This window comes from Tinamus guttatus, unplaced genomic scaffold (genome assembly GCF_059628265.1).
Source record: "Tinamus guttatus ecotype Peru unplaced genomic scaffold, ASM5962826v1 Tinamus_guttatus_pri_ptg000085l, whole genome shotgun sequence".
Lineage (NCBI taxonomy): Eukaryota > Metazoa > Chordata > Aves > Tinamiformes > Tinamidae > Tinamus > Tinamus guttatus.
In genome coordinates this window covers 1,837,834-1,850,936 of record NW_028288619.1, presented here as the reverse complement: position 1 = coordinate 1,850,936, position 13,103 = coordinate 1,837,834, and the positions used below count along the sequence as shown (strand labels likewise).

Sequence of the window (13,103 nt, the reverse complement as noted above, 5' to 3'; positions counted from 1 at the left end):
CTTTGATGCACATAGCAGAAATTAAGCCCTTGGCTTTCCAATAAGCATTGCAAAATGCATTTTAGTAAGAAGTCAAATCACATTCTGCATTTTGAATCACTTTTAGCTCCTTAAATAACAGCTAAGCTGCAATATAATTCATGCTGAAGTGATTTCAGAACGGCTGGGTAGTGCTATTCCAGTAACTGTCCTTATGTCTCCTTATGTTAGCTCCCATAACATCCTCACGAAGAAGCTCAGAAAGTGTGGATTAGATGAGTGGACAGTGGGGTGGATTTAGAACGGGATGGATGGCAGAGCTCAGAGGGTGGTGATGAATTGGGCTGAGTTTAGTTGGAGACCTGGGGCCAGTGGTGTCCTGCAGGGGTCAGTACTGGACCCAGTGCTATTCAACTTGTTCATCAATGACTTGGACAAGAGCACAGGGTGCACCCGTAGCAAGTTTGCAGATGACACCAAACTGGGAGGAGTGGCCGACACTCCCGAGGACTGTGCTGCCATTCAGAGAGACCTGGACAGGATGGAGAACTGGGCAGAGAGGAACCTCATGAGGTTCAACAAGGACAAGTGCAAAGTCCTGCACCTGGGGAGGAATAACCCCAGGCACCAGGAGAGATTAGAGCTTGACCTACTGGAAAGCAGCTCTGCGGAGAGGGATTTGGGAGTCCTGGTTGACAACAGGCTAACCATGATTCAGCAGTGTGCCCTCATGGCCAAGAAGGCCAATGGGATCCTGGGGTGCATTAAGAAGAGCGTCTCCAGCAGGTCGAGGGAGGTGATTCAGCCCCTCTGCTCAGCTCTGCTGAGGCGGCACCTGGAGTATTGGGTGCAGTTCTGGGCTCCCCAGTACAAGAGGGACGTGTTGCTTCTAGAGAGGGTCCACTGAAGGTCCACGAAGATGATTAAGGGGCTGGAGCATCTATCTTACGAGGAAAGACTAAGAGAGCTGGGCCTGTTTAATCTGGAAAAGAGAAGACCGAGAGGAGATCTGATCAACATGTACAAATCCTTGAGGGGAGAATGTAAAGAGGATGAGGCCAAACTCTTCTTGATGGTGGCCAGTGACAGGATAAGGGGTAATGGGTACAAGTTGAAACACAGAAGTTCCACCTCCATATGAGGAAGGACTTCCTTACTGTGAGGGTGACAGAGCCCTGGAACAGGCTGCCCAGAGAGGTTGTGGAGTCTCCTGCTCTGGAGATCTGCCAAACCCGCCTGGATGCCACCCTGTGCCATGTCCTCTGGGTGTCCCTGCTTGAGCATGATCTCTAGAGGTCCCTTCCAACCTCAACCATTCTGGGATTCTGTGAAAAACTTTTTTTTCTGATGTCTGACCTGAACTCTGAAGCTGTAATTTATGGTTGTGGCTGATTCTTTTGTGTTGTTGTTGTTGTTTGTTTTTTGTTATGTTGTTGGGCACTCAGAGGAAGAGTTTGGCACCATCCTTCTTGTTGCTGCCTTCTGGATATTTATAGTCTATTGGTAGATTTACCCCTTAACCACCTTTTCCCCTGAAGTCAACCCAGCTTCCTCAGCCTTTCCTCACAGGCCACATGCTTTAGGCCCCTGGTTGTCCTTGTTTGGTGGAGGGCTCCCCCCAGCCACTACTGATACGTGGCCACCCCTAGATGCAAAACTTTACACTTTTTCCTGTCAAACCCAAGGAGTTCTCTGTTGGCTTAAGGTTCTCGAGGTCCCCCTGCACTGAGGTTTTGTCCTATGTTGTCAGTCACTCTCCCAAGTTGAGTGTGACTCACTCAGAGTCATCATTCAAGTCCTTGATGAAGATTGTGAGCAACAGGAGAACTGTAGCCTCCAGGTTTGGGGTAGTAGTTCACTTGAGATGGCAAGGGTGTACCTTGATCAACATTCATGACTGCTGATTGTTGTGGTGAAGAATAGGTTGTCTGTCTTTTGGTGTTGTTTCAGCCACAGTCTACTTAAATTTGTATGGTATTTCCCTTAGAACAAAGGCCCCCAAAAAAAAAAGTTTTAAGAAAAGAGAAGCTAAAAAAAAAAAAAAAAAAAAAGCCATCCATAAATCAATCTCTCTTTAGATCCTCCTGTGCATCCTCAGCTCCGTTAAAGGAGCTGAATGGAACACGAGCACACACAGATTTAACCCCATGGTTATATTTGCTAGTCAAAATCTTGGCTATAGCACCTTCTCTAGTGGTATCTTGAGCAGGAGCTGATAACATACATGTATGTATATGTATATATATTTTTCAGAATTATATATTTGCCTGTGGTAAATTATTGCGATATTCTTGTCGCTAATTCCATATTTTTGAGACCCAAACATTCACTATAAGAATATGACAAAAAAAAAAAAAGAGCTGTACTTTCTTAACTTTAACAAATTCTATATAACTCTTTCTAAGGAAAAGAAAATTATTTAACTTTGCAAAGAATATGGATATAAATTTATGTAATTGCACAGTCTGTTGCAGAGAAGCCATCCTGGATTTATCATGTACTTGATATGTTGTAAACTTTGAGAACTGCCTGAAGACCCAGTTTTGAAAAGCTTACACAAGTAGGTATAACCACACGAGTAATCCCAGTCTTACTTACCTCACACTGACTTCTCTAGGGCTGAAAGTGGTTTCACAAAATTCCTTCAATTTTGATAATTGCAGAATAGCAGCCTCTAGTTCAGTGGAGAGCAAATTCTATTATAGCTATTAAGTAAAAATAGCTTATTTCAAAGCACGCATATGGGCGTAATCGGTTGTATTGGGCGTCAGTACTGGCTCCAAAGGTACTCTGCTTGCTTGTGTGGATTGGCTTTACAAGTCCAGTAGAATATTTGCTTTTGAATTTAATTGTAAGTGGCTATTTTTTTAAAAAGAAAAGTATATATGTTGCCTGGATGTGAATTTTGTCTAATGTGTTACAGCCTTATTTTTGTAATTAAAGCAAGTAGAGTTTTAGTTTGTTACATAAGACAACCTGTAATTTTTTAAACCAGTTTTGTAGTAATGAAATGTAACTAGTCAGATATCTGAAAAGCTTGTGGAAATTAGAGCCACTGTTGAAAGAAATATCAAATTCCTAATTTTATTTAAAACCTGCTTGCATGGAAATAGATATGCTTGAGAGCCAAATGGTCACATTTTTAGCTAGTGCTTGCAACTAGCCCCAGTTTTTAAAAGGGAGAACAGTGCAAAGTAAACTTTTAAATCTTCATATCTGTCTAGATTTGCTATGTGGGCATATGTATACACACACACACTTCACTGTATCAGTGGCTTTGATAAAGAGATGCTTCTGTTAGTGCCACACACTGCTGGTTAGTGCCTTGTCAGAAAGACGACTGCTGTAAGGGCCTCTTAGACTCTCTTGGACCCAGAAAGAGATAGTTTCTATGACTTATTTTTTTAATAATGCAGTAATCAGATGTGGGGACCTGAGAAGAAAGACACATTTGTGATGCTGAAACACTTTGTCTGGTAAATTCTTCAGTTTTCTTAGGACAGCTTTCTCTCCCTCGTGCACTTCCCCCCCGCCTTTTTCTTTCCCTGCCTATGGAATATTTTAGAATCAAGCCTTCCAAGGAAGTAGTCCTGCGATAAAGCCCCTAATTCCATGTTCAGGCTCAAAAATAACTGTCGGTTTGAAGTGCTGAGCCCGGTTGCTGCCCAGCTCTCAGTAGCCTCCATGGTTCTCCCTCCCTGTATCTTCTTGTCAAACTGCTTATTTAGGGAGCCCAATTTTTGGAATAACATTATTCAGGAGTAGGAGCCTAAGATTTTTAGGCAGGGCCTTGTGGCCAGGGAGCTGCCTTCACGTGAGTGCGAGAGTGGGGTCAACCAGGATGTGCCAAATCCCCTTAGTCTTCCTTGACGTGTCCATCCACTCTGGTACAGCCACTCGTGTGAGAGCGCAAGGAGCGGGCCCGGCGTGTTCGCCGTGCTCGGGCAGAAGTGCTGCAGAAGGGCAGGCAGCACCGTGGTGCTCCCTCAGGAGAGAGTTGTTCTCGTGCGGCCTCGCTGGCCTCAGCCTTTACCCTCCCGCACACGAAGGGCTCCTGCACGGCAAGGGAAATGGAGAAGGGCTGCCCTGCGGCCAGGGCAGGCTGGGCCTACCCCCCTCTTCCTGCTTCATCCCTCTCCCTGGTGTGCTGTGTTGCAAAGCTCCTGCTCCCAAGCGCAGGGCCGGCCTGCACCTTGAGGGCGTCCTTGTTCCGTAGCCCCGCAGGACAGGGAGCCCCGGGCATCCGAGGCTGCGTACGCGTGGCGTTTTACAGTGTGTATTACGGCTGTGTTCATCTAATAAAAAATGTCACTTGAAAAAAGATGCTCGATCGCTGTTGTTTGTGCCAAAGAAAACAATGGGAAAGAAAGAAGAGTCTGTATCCTGCTGCAGCTCCCTCTGGTGACAGCCTGGTGCTTCAGCTCAGCCAGCCTCGGCAGAGGAAGGGTTTGGGAGCTGCCCCCAAGCGAGGAAAGAACCACATTCTGCAGGATGCCAGGCAGGTTTGGGCCTTGTTGATTTCATGGGAACGATAATATGCAGAGTATCTACCTATGCAGGGTAGATCAGATTATCTACCCTGCATAGGTAGATACTCTGCATATTATCGTTCCCATGAAGTCAGCAGGGTGTAGATACTCTGCATGTAGATACCCTAGATCTTCCGTGATAGAGCCTTCCAGTGTTTTCACTTGACTTTGTTGCTAAATACCATAGAAATGAAGGTTGGATCCTTTGAGAATGGCTAGGAAGTTTTCACACATCGAAGTTCTGCTCTTGAGGCTAATATGTTCAGGAAAATTTGCAGTTTTTACTTTTTGTCTGTAAGTTATTATTTTGATCATCCATGTAGGCTCTGCAATCTTTGGCTAAGGAATTTAGATAAATCTTACACTATAAAGGGCTGACAAGATAGAAGCTTGCATCAGTTTGCCCCAACTCATCATTCGAATATAGAATTTGTAATCCCTTCCAGTTCATGTCTAAAACTTAACCACTACCTCCGGTACAAACACTGCTCTGAAAACTTAAGCAATTTGTGGCTTCAGCTGTACCCTGGAGTGAGATACTGTCATTTGCCGTGAGACAGGACAGGTAAGAGAGATGTGAGCGAGCACGAGGGAAGAGCAGGCTGCAAAGCTCGTTCTGTGCAGGCACGAGGACGTGCAGCTCCTCAGCTGCAGCAGGGGCCGTGGGACCTCTCCGGAGGGAATGGAGGCCAAGCACCTTGGACCACGGAGGAGGTGTGTTGTATCACAGTGTTGCAGGGGGTGTGTGTTTATATTCCCTTCTTGTTCCACCTCGGGCTGGCAGTCTGGGCTGTGAGAAGGGGCTCCTGAACTGGACTATTCGCTGGATTTGGTTTTGGGGTGCCGGAGGGGCTTTCCTCCTTCATTTCATAGGCCTTGATCAGGCTCTCGCCAGGGGCACCTTCGCACTTTCATCCGAAATAACCTCTGCAGACAGCACAGCATAACGCAGGTGAAAGTGGTTCTGGGTGCAAATCCTCCCTGGCGGTTTGGTTACCTAAACTGATTACCTAAGTGCTGATGGCGCTACAAAATTTGTTCACTTGATGAATTTGGGGAATATTAGGAAATTACAGGTTTAAGTAAATGGCACTGTAAAGAAAAGATCGATTATGCATGCACACAAAAACAAATGAAAAAAAGTGTTAAATGTGGGGAAAAAAAAAAAAAACTTTTTATATGTCTGGGAATCCAGGGGGTTTCATGAATGCCCCTTTCCTCTCCCTGTGCTCCAAAGTGCTCCTAGCTGCAACGAGAAGTAAAACCCTCTGCGGCTGCTGCTTTTTGAAGCCTGCTTTCCTCATGCAGCACTCTGCACCCACCTGGGATTGCTCCCTACTCTCTCACGCAGGAGCAAGAAGTTATGTTTTTTCACATAACACACAGGAAAATAAACAGGGTGCTGAGTCTGAGCTTAGTCTCCTTGCAGCCAGCTGAGAGATATGGCCTCTCATAACTGCTCTGCTGCAGACTGTGCCTTGCACATGGTTGGCAACGCAGGAGCAATTCCACCCAAAGCAATGAACATAAAGATGTGCAAAACTAATTTCAAATGAGAGATGAGCCTTGATGCCTCTGTGTTATGATACCTTAATGAAGCAAATAACCTTGCTGGCCTAGGCGATTCTGCTGGGAGCCAGTGGCGAAAGTTGCTATCGGCTCATGTCTGTCCTCGTTTCTGTGGGCGCCGCGAAGCGCTGCTGCGAGGTGCCTCCTGCATCCGCGGGACTGGGTTAACGCTGTCGGCGCCCGAGCGGGTGCCCTTGGGGCTGCCGCCCCGCGTGCCCAGCGGGGCCCTGGCTGCTTTTCCCGCTGCCTCGCGGAGCCCTGGGCTGCCCCGGCTGCACCGCTGCTCCGGGGATCCCCGTCCCCACAGCGCGGCTGGAGGAGCGGGGAGCAAACGGCCCTAGCAGAAGGTGCAAGTCCCTTCCTTACAGTTTTTCTGTATCCTTTTTGTAGGATATGCCTGCTCTTCTAGATATTTTATGGGACAGCAGAATTTTTAGGTTTTCAGGTGGCTGTGTAGGAAATACAGCATCAAGTCATTAAGCTAAATTGTGGTAATGTCCGTCGTGGTCCCGCAGGGCTCTGCTGCTTCATCCCAACCCAAACCGGTCACTTCCACTCCTTTGGCACATTTGTGCTTTGAGCAACGTGTGGGTGTGCACCAAACCCACATAGAACAAAAGCGGCAGCATTTCAGTGTAAGAAAATTTCACAGATTGCCTTAACTAGTTGGTCCGGAGGACGTCCCTTGGGTCACCAAATCCTCTGCCATTTCTGTTATCACATAATTCATAAAACTTTCAGCTTCCAGCTAAAACCACCAGTCTGGGCTTGGGCTGATTTCTTCTTCTTTCTTTTGTCTGTACTGTGCCACTGGGAAGGTTGTCTCAAATCCCAATGCACTTGCATAAAAACTAACCCTTCTAAATTCCAGCTGAAGTGTATTCATGGCCAATTTTGTCCCTTGCTCTTGTGCATTTGCATCTGTTCATTTAAATAAATCTCCCTGATCAGAGTTTGCCTATCGTATGTACTTATATCGTGGTTTTCTGCCCGGTCTTAGCTATGCTTCTGTCACGTTTTAAAAATATCGTACCTCCTGCTCACCGCAGCAGCCTTCCCTCCATTGGTTTGCTTATTTAGAAAAGCAGGAGTGATTTTCAGTGTTTTGGGGAATAGGAAAATTGTGGTTAACCTAAGACGTTGTCACCTGCAACCCTTTAAATAACACTCCTCTTCTTTCCCATCAGAGTTACGCACTGTTTTTTGTCACACAGCCCCACGTGCCGGGGATGCTCTGCTCCGCAGACGGGCCCCTGTGTTTCTCCTTGCTGCTCTTCAGCGCCCGTTTGCTGCTATTCCAGCTCATTCCGGAGGCAGCCCCCTCTGGCCCTGGATGAATAAAACACACAGGCAGAGGCTTAGCGCATCATTAGCGGTCCCCAACGCGTGGGACACCAAGGGTAAGTTGAAGAGGTCAGAAGTGATGCCAGAGCCCAGGACTGCAGAGGGTCCTGTGGCTCCACCGATGTCTCCAGAAGACTGAGCTCACTGGGTGAGGATTTTCCCCCGTGCAGTAGTGTAACACGTGGGCAGATGAAAGAGCTGCATTTGCGAAATGCATGAGTCAAACATTCTCTTGTCAGACTTTAACCTTCAGTTAATTCAAAGATGTCAGAAAATTGATAGCCGGGTGTGCTCCTAGAGTTCTAGGAGCCTCAGAAGTCAAATAGGCTCTTAGAAACTACATATGTTTAAGCTAACAGTCCTCCAAAAATATATTTCAGTTTTATGTATAGACATATATATGGGGAAAAAAAGAAAAAAGAAAGGTAGGTAAGGAAGATCTTAATTTCTTAGTTCCACACTACTTTAAAGAAGGAGAACGACTCTTCATGGGAGACTGTAGCCATCCTGCCATGAAAATCCTTAAGCAAGGGGTCTGAGTGAGAAGACCTGTTGCTTCTCTTGCATGGGTGAGGAAACAGCTCCTTTTCCCCAAGCGTGAGCAAAATACGGTGCTTTTCTTTCCTTACCTAGGTGCTGTTGTCCTGCAGGGAGCTCAGGCTCGCTGTCCCTGCCGGGGCTGTGCGCTGCTGCTTGGTCCCTTTGCTTTCCAGCACAGAGAAAGGGGATGAGATTCCAGAACACCCATTTGGAGGATAATCAGCCTCCATTGTAAAGTAACATCCATCAGGAACGGCCTTGCTCGCAGTTATCAGCCAAGATCCCATGGAGCAGAGGCACCAGTGCTGCAAGGGGCCTTACAGGGTTCATTCTCTCCAAATCCCAACCAGAGGGCACTTTCATGGTTAATAGGAAGAAGAACATTAATACTACCTGCCTCATAAAACCACAAAACATAAACAGTGGCTACCTCAGTGGTTTGTCCAGCAAGGAAGGGGTGAGACTTTTGAATGAACTACCACAGTAACTTATTTAATATCCTTCTTGATTCTCCTGCAGCTTATCTGCCATGATGAAAGTCGTCCTGTGACATCACCAACAAACAGTGAAATAATGTGCCCGATGGCTACATCCCATGGTAGTTAGCCCAGAAGATCTCCTATGAGATGAGGGGCCTGCTGGGGAACGGCAGAAGCTTTGCTCTGGCCCCTCTGATGGGGAAGTAAAGTCCTGCCTTGTGAGCCTTGCCGATCTCAATCATCTATTCCTATCAGACATGCTGAGAAGCCGTATTATAAGCAATTGATAGTCCTTAAGAAAATCCAAGAATGGCACAGGTTTGCTCCTCATCTTGGTTTTCCAGGCACACTGTCACATGGGATGAATCTCATCAACAGACTGATCCATTTGGTGGAGCTGATCCAGGCAGGACTTGGGCCCTCCGTGAGGAGGTGTGCATGAGCGCGGAGCCAGGATGTCCTGGCTGTCACTGACATCTAGAGGACAGCACAGAAGATACAAAGAAGGTAACCAAACCTTGGGCATAAAGATTTTTGCAATAAATTGTCTATCAAAGGGGAAGGCTTAAATGAACCCCATCAAAGTGTTGGATGTTTAACAGGCAGGTTGCTGACCTGCTCTCTCAATGTGCCCTGTAGTCACTCATGGGCATGGAACAAGGAGTGACACGGACCCTGTGCTGGCAGCCGAGGCCATGAGGGATGAGGAGAGTGGGGCAGAAGGGTCACCACTGTGTGCAGATGAAAGTCTGTGACTTTCTGAATTAGGGTTATCTTTAAGCATATAGCTCAGTCCAGATACTGACATTACATTTTGTAGGGAACCACTACTGCTAACTTCTCCCAGAGCTCCCTGGAGCCTCAGGAATCCTCATTTTCCCTTCTCAGGGAAACATACGGATTTAAGAGCCAATAAAGGAGCAAGGCTGGTCATTTCCAAACGCTGGGATGAGAGCAGCGTGTTGAGCACAGCGCCAGCAGGCGAGGGCAAGGAGCGTCCACCATCCCACCATCCCAAGATGGAGGGGCTGGAGCTGTCCTCCTAGCCTCCACAAGCCGCTGGAGTACCATGAAGTCCTGTAGTTTATTTCTATCACATGCATTTTATGCCTGCCTTTAAGATGTGTGTAACAGCAAAGAGGATGCACTTTTAAGCCTCTATTATTGCAAGGTAAGCCAGCTTTTCAAGTGAAAGAAAAATGGTGGGGAGATTCCCAGGAAATTAATTTCAGACATATTCTCCTAGTCAACTTCTGTTCCTGGTGCAGATGAAAGTGATGAAGATAAAAACTACTGGAGACAGCCTGTCTCCTGATCCTTATGCCAGCACCACGCTTCTGCAGAGGAATCACTGAAGAGTCTGAAACAGGGCCTCATGCTGTTTCCAGAAAGCCTCAGAGGGCTAATTTTTAACCATTTGCAACCCTTTGGGTAGAGCTGCTTATTTTTGGCCCAGGAGATGATCAGGAAACACCCAGAGCCAAGCAGCCTTTTCCCTCGCTGGGCACTGCCAAGCATGAACACGAGAGCTCCTTGTCCCGTTCCAGTCCTGCCAAATAGGTACCTACTCCAGCTATTTCCCAGAATCGACAGGTCACCCCAGGTCTGTTCTAATGTCAGCAAATACTGTATCCTCGTAAAAGAGAGGGTGAGCATAGTACTGAGAGGGTTAGTAAACTGTCTTGCTTGAGCTAATAAAAATTTTTAGAGAGATTTTAATTGAACTCACTGTAATTTAATTAGTTTTTCTCATGCGTTTGGCTTTGTCCCCTGAATTTACATGGCTGAAGCCAATGATGGCAGGTAACATGCTAGTTGTAACCTGTCCTGCTGCTTCTCCACAGGGCGGCAGGTCTGCTGAGTGACGCTTCCATCAGTCAACTCCATTCCTGGGCACTTTGCAGTTCGGGAGGTTCCTGATGGTTTATAAGGAGCATTGCTGAAGGCCTGTGAACATGTTGAGAACTGCCAGGTCATGAACACCTGCCATTTCCACAGCCTTATTTTATTTCACTGGATTGTTGAAAGATCAGAGAGATCATCAATAGAGCCGCTCCTGACTGCTGAGGTGTTAGGTACCATGGCCTTCCTCTGCCCCTCTGCACCATGCTGGGAGAACGGGCATGCACAAATAGGAAAAAAATAAAGAAAAGAAAAGAGGAAAACAGGCTATTTACAATGAAAGCATATCACACATGGGAAATATGTTGGCAAGTGGGTGTCTACATATCTTAGTAGAGTTGGACTGTAGAGGGATTTCCTGCCTTGCAAAGCAGTAAAATTCTTCCTGTTCTGCACTGGGACAAAACCACAGGTATTTAGCCATTTTTGATTAAAAAATAGCCAGTAGCCAGGTGGCTAGGGCCAATCTGCTTCAGTTCTGCAGAGGGTTTTACACAGTTTGTACAGTTCTGCTGTGTAGAAATGAGTATTTCCAGGAACGCGGGTACTCTGCGCTTCCCCCACCCCCAACGTGGGAACCACTGCCTTACAGAGACTCCCTCCACACTTTGTCCGTAGGAAACTCTCAGGGATGGCTTCGTACAAGCCCTGGTGAAGCAGAGGTTTGGACCACATGGAAATCCTCCAGCTCAGGAGGGCCAGCTCACGCAGCCGGGCCAGGAGCCGCTTCCCCGAGCACCCCGGGGTGAGGACGGGTCACTGCGAACCCGGAGCCACCGTTCCTGGGCCCTTGTGCAGCACCGGAGAAAGTGGCTGCGGGGAATCGGAGCCGTCATGCTCAGGAGATCAGACACCACGAGTCCGGGGGCTTAGCGCAGTGTCATGCAGGGAGGCTCCAGCGCTTAAGCTGGTTGTTAAAGAAAATCAATTTTAAAAGCAGATGGTTTAATTAGAGCACCAGGCTTGCTCATTGTAAAGCTGTGTCTCTGGGTATTTTTACTGCTTTATTAACAACCCTCTTGTACTTATTCCTTTTCCTTTACTTGACAGATGCTTTCATCAAGGTTATATAAAGTCCTATTTTCATCCCTACTTTGCCTAGAAATAAAGAAAAGCTGAAATACAGATTAATAAAAATATTGAGAGCTAAATATTTACCACAAGCTTTAAAGTACAAAGTGCAATCCCAAATCTGTTCTGCAAAAGTTGTTATTGTTTCATTATTGTATCTGCATAACTAACTAAATCTTGCCAGAATTATTATAGAATGTCACAAGTTGATGGTCAGAATGACCAGCCAGTGTTAAGTTTTTGGAAAACAAAAATGTGTTTTTCTTATAACCAAAACCATCTGGACTACAAGTTTATAGTCATAGCACCCACAAGACATGAGTAGTCACTTTTTCCATTACTTTAGTATTGGTTACATCCCTTCCATAATTAATGACATCATCAAGGTCATAGTGACCCTATGAATATCCTGTCAAAAGCTCTGTCTCATCAACTGACTTTATCACCAGACAAAATACATCATCATTCTGTTGACATTAATTACATTCCAAATATTGAAGGCAGCCTTTGGCTTTGCTGCTTTTTTCACCCAGTTCAGAAAAGGAAAGGATGCAATTTGGCTCTGTAGCACTTTGATGATCTCGAAGGTCTTTTCATATGATTCTAACATAATGATTCTAAGATTTTCTGATTCTATGGAGCCAAGATATCTAAAGTTACATACGTATATATGAACAAGGTTTCAAAGTTTCTGTTGCAGTCAATGAGCTCTAGGGAAGGCTCAGCTGAGCTGCCTAAATGAAGGCATTTAGCGGCACTGGAAATGCGCTCCACGGAAAGGTGTTCCAGCTGCAGCTCCAGAGAAGCAGAGACCTGCAGCTCCCCCAGCCTCTCCGTCCATCCCGGGGGTCACCCTCACCCTGGAGCAGATGCTGGTTTGTTCCCGGGGCTCCGGTGACCATGTTGGTGGCTCCCCAGGGCATATGGCACCGTAGGCACCTGCTGAGCCCACACGCAGGTCTATACATTTGGGAGTGTAAGACTGGATCCAAAACCAGCCTTAACTCAGGAACTAATTTCTACTTATCCTTCCAAATCTGAAAAATCTTAAAATGATGAAGAAAGGGTTTGGGGTGGGAAGAAACAAGCCAGGAAGGTCTTCCTAAGGTGTTTTAACACTGGTTATATTTTAGAGGAAAAAGCTTATTTCAACATAAAAGACCAAAGCCAAATTTTGTCTCAGAATGTTGACAGTGTCAGCTGTGTTAAACCATTTTTTCTCCAAACCTGTTCGGTTTACATTACATTGTTCAAAATAAACATAAGTTCAGAAAATATTTTAATTATATATTTATTTTAACTGACATAACTTTATCTCAACAACGACTCAGAAATAGGCCTTATATATCACTTTTTTCTGCAAATAAATCTCTTTAAAAGCCAAAGTATGTTTAAAGGAGGAGTATTTGGCAAAAGCCACTATCAGCAGGTGTACAGCTATTACCCATAGCACCTGGCGTCACAAAATTTCACCATTCAACTACTCGGCCTTTCACCTTGTGCCATCATAAAGTCCAAAAAAAATGAATGTGTACATGACCCACGTTACAGCATCATTTCCAGCGGGCGAAATTCTCAACTTCCAAGAACTGATACAGAATCTGAAAATAACTGATTTTCTCGTCAAAGAGATTTTTTTTTTTTTGAATGAAGATATACTTATTGCTAGTAAAGCTCTAATATGGTCATG

The 13,103-nt window shown here is 45.9% G+C and overlaps 1 long non-coding RNA gene across 1 annotated transcript in view; it reads left to right on the top strand.

The window, feature by feature from the left end:
- LOC148595589 (uncharacterized) overlaps nucleotides 1-13,103 on the top strand; it is a 569,244-nt gene that overhangs the window by 494,153 nt on the left and 61,988 nt on the right. The window lies entirely within an intron of this gene.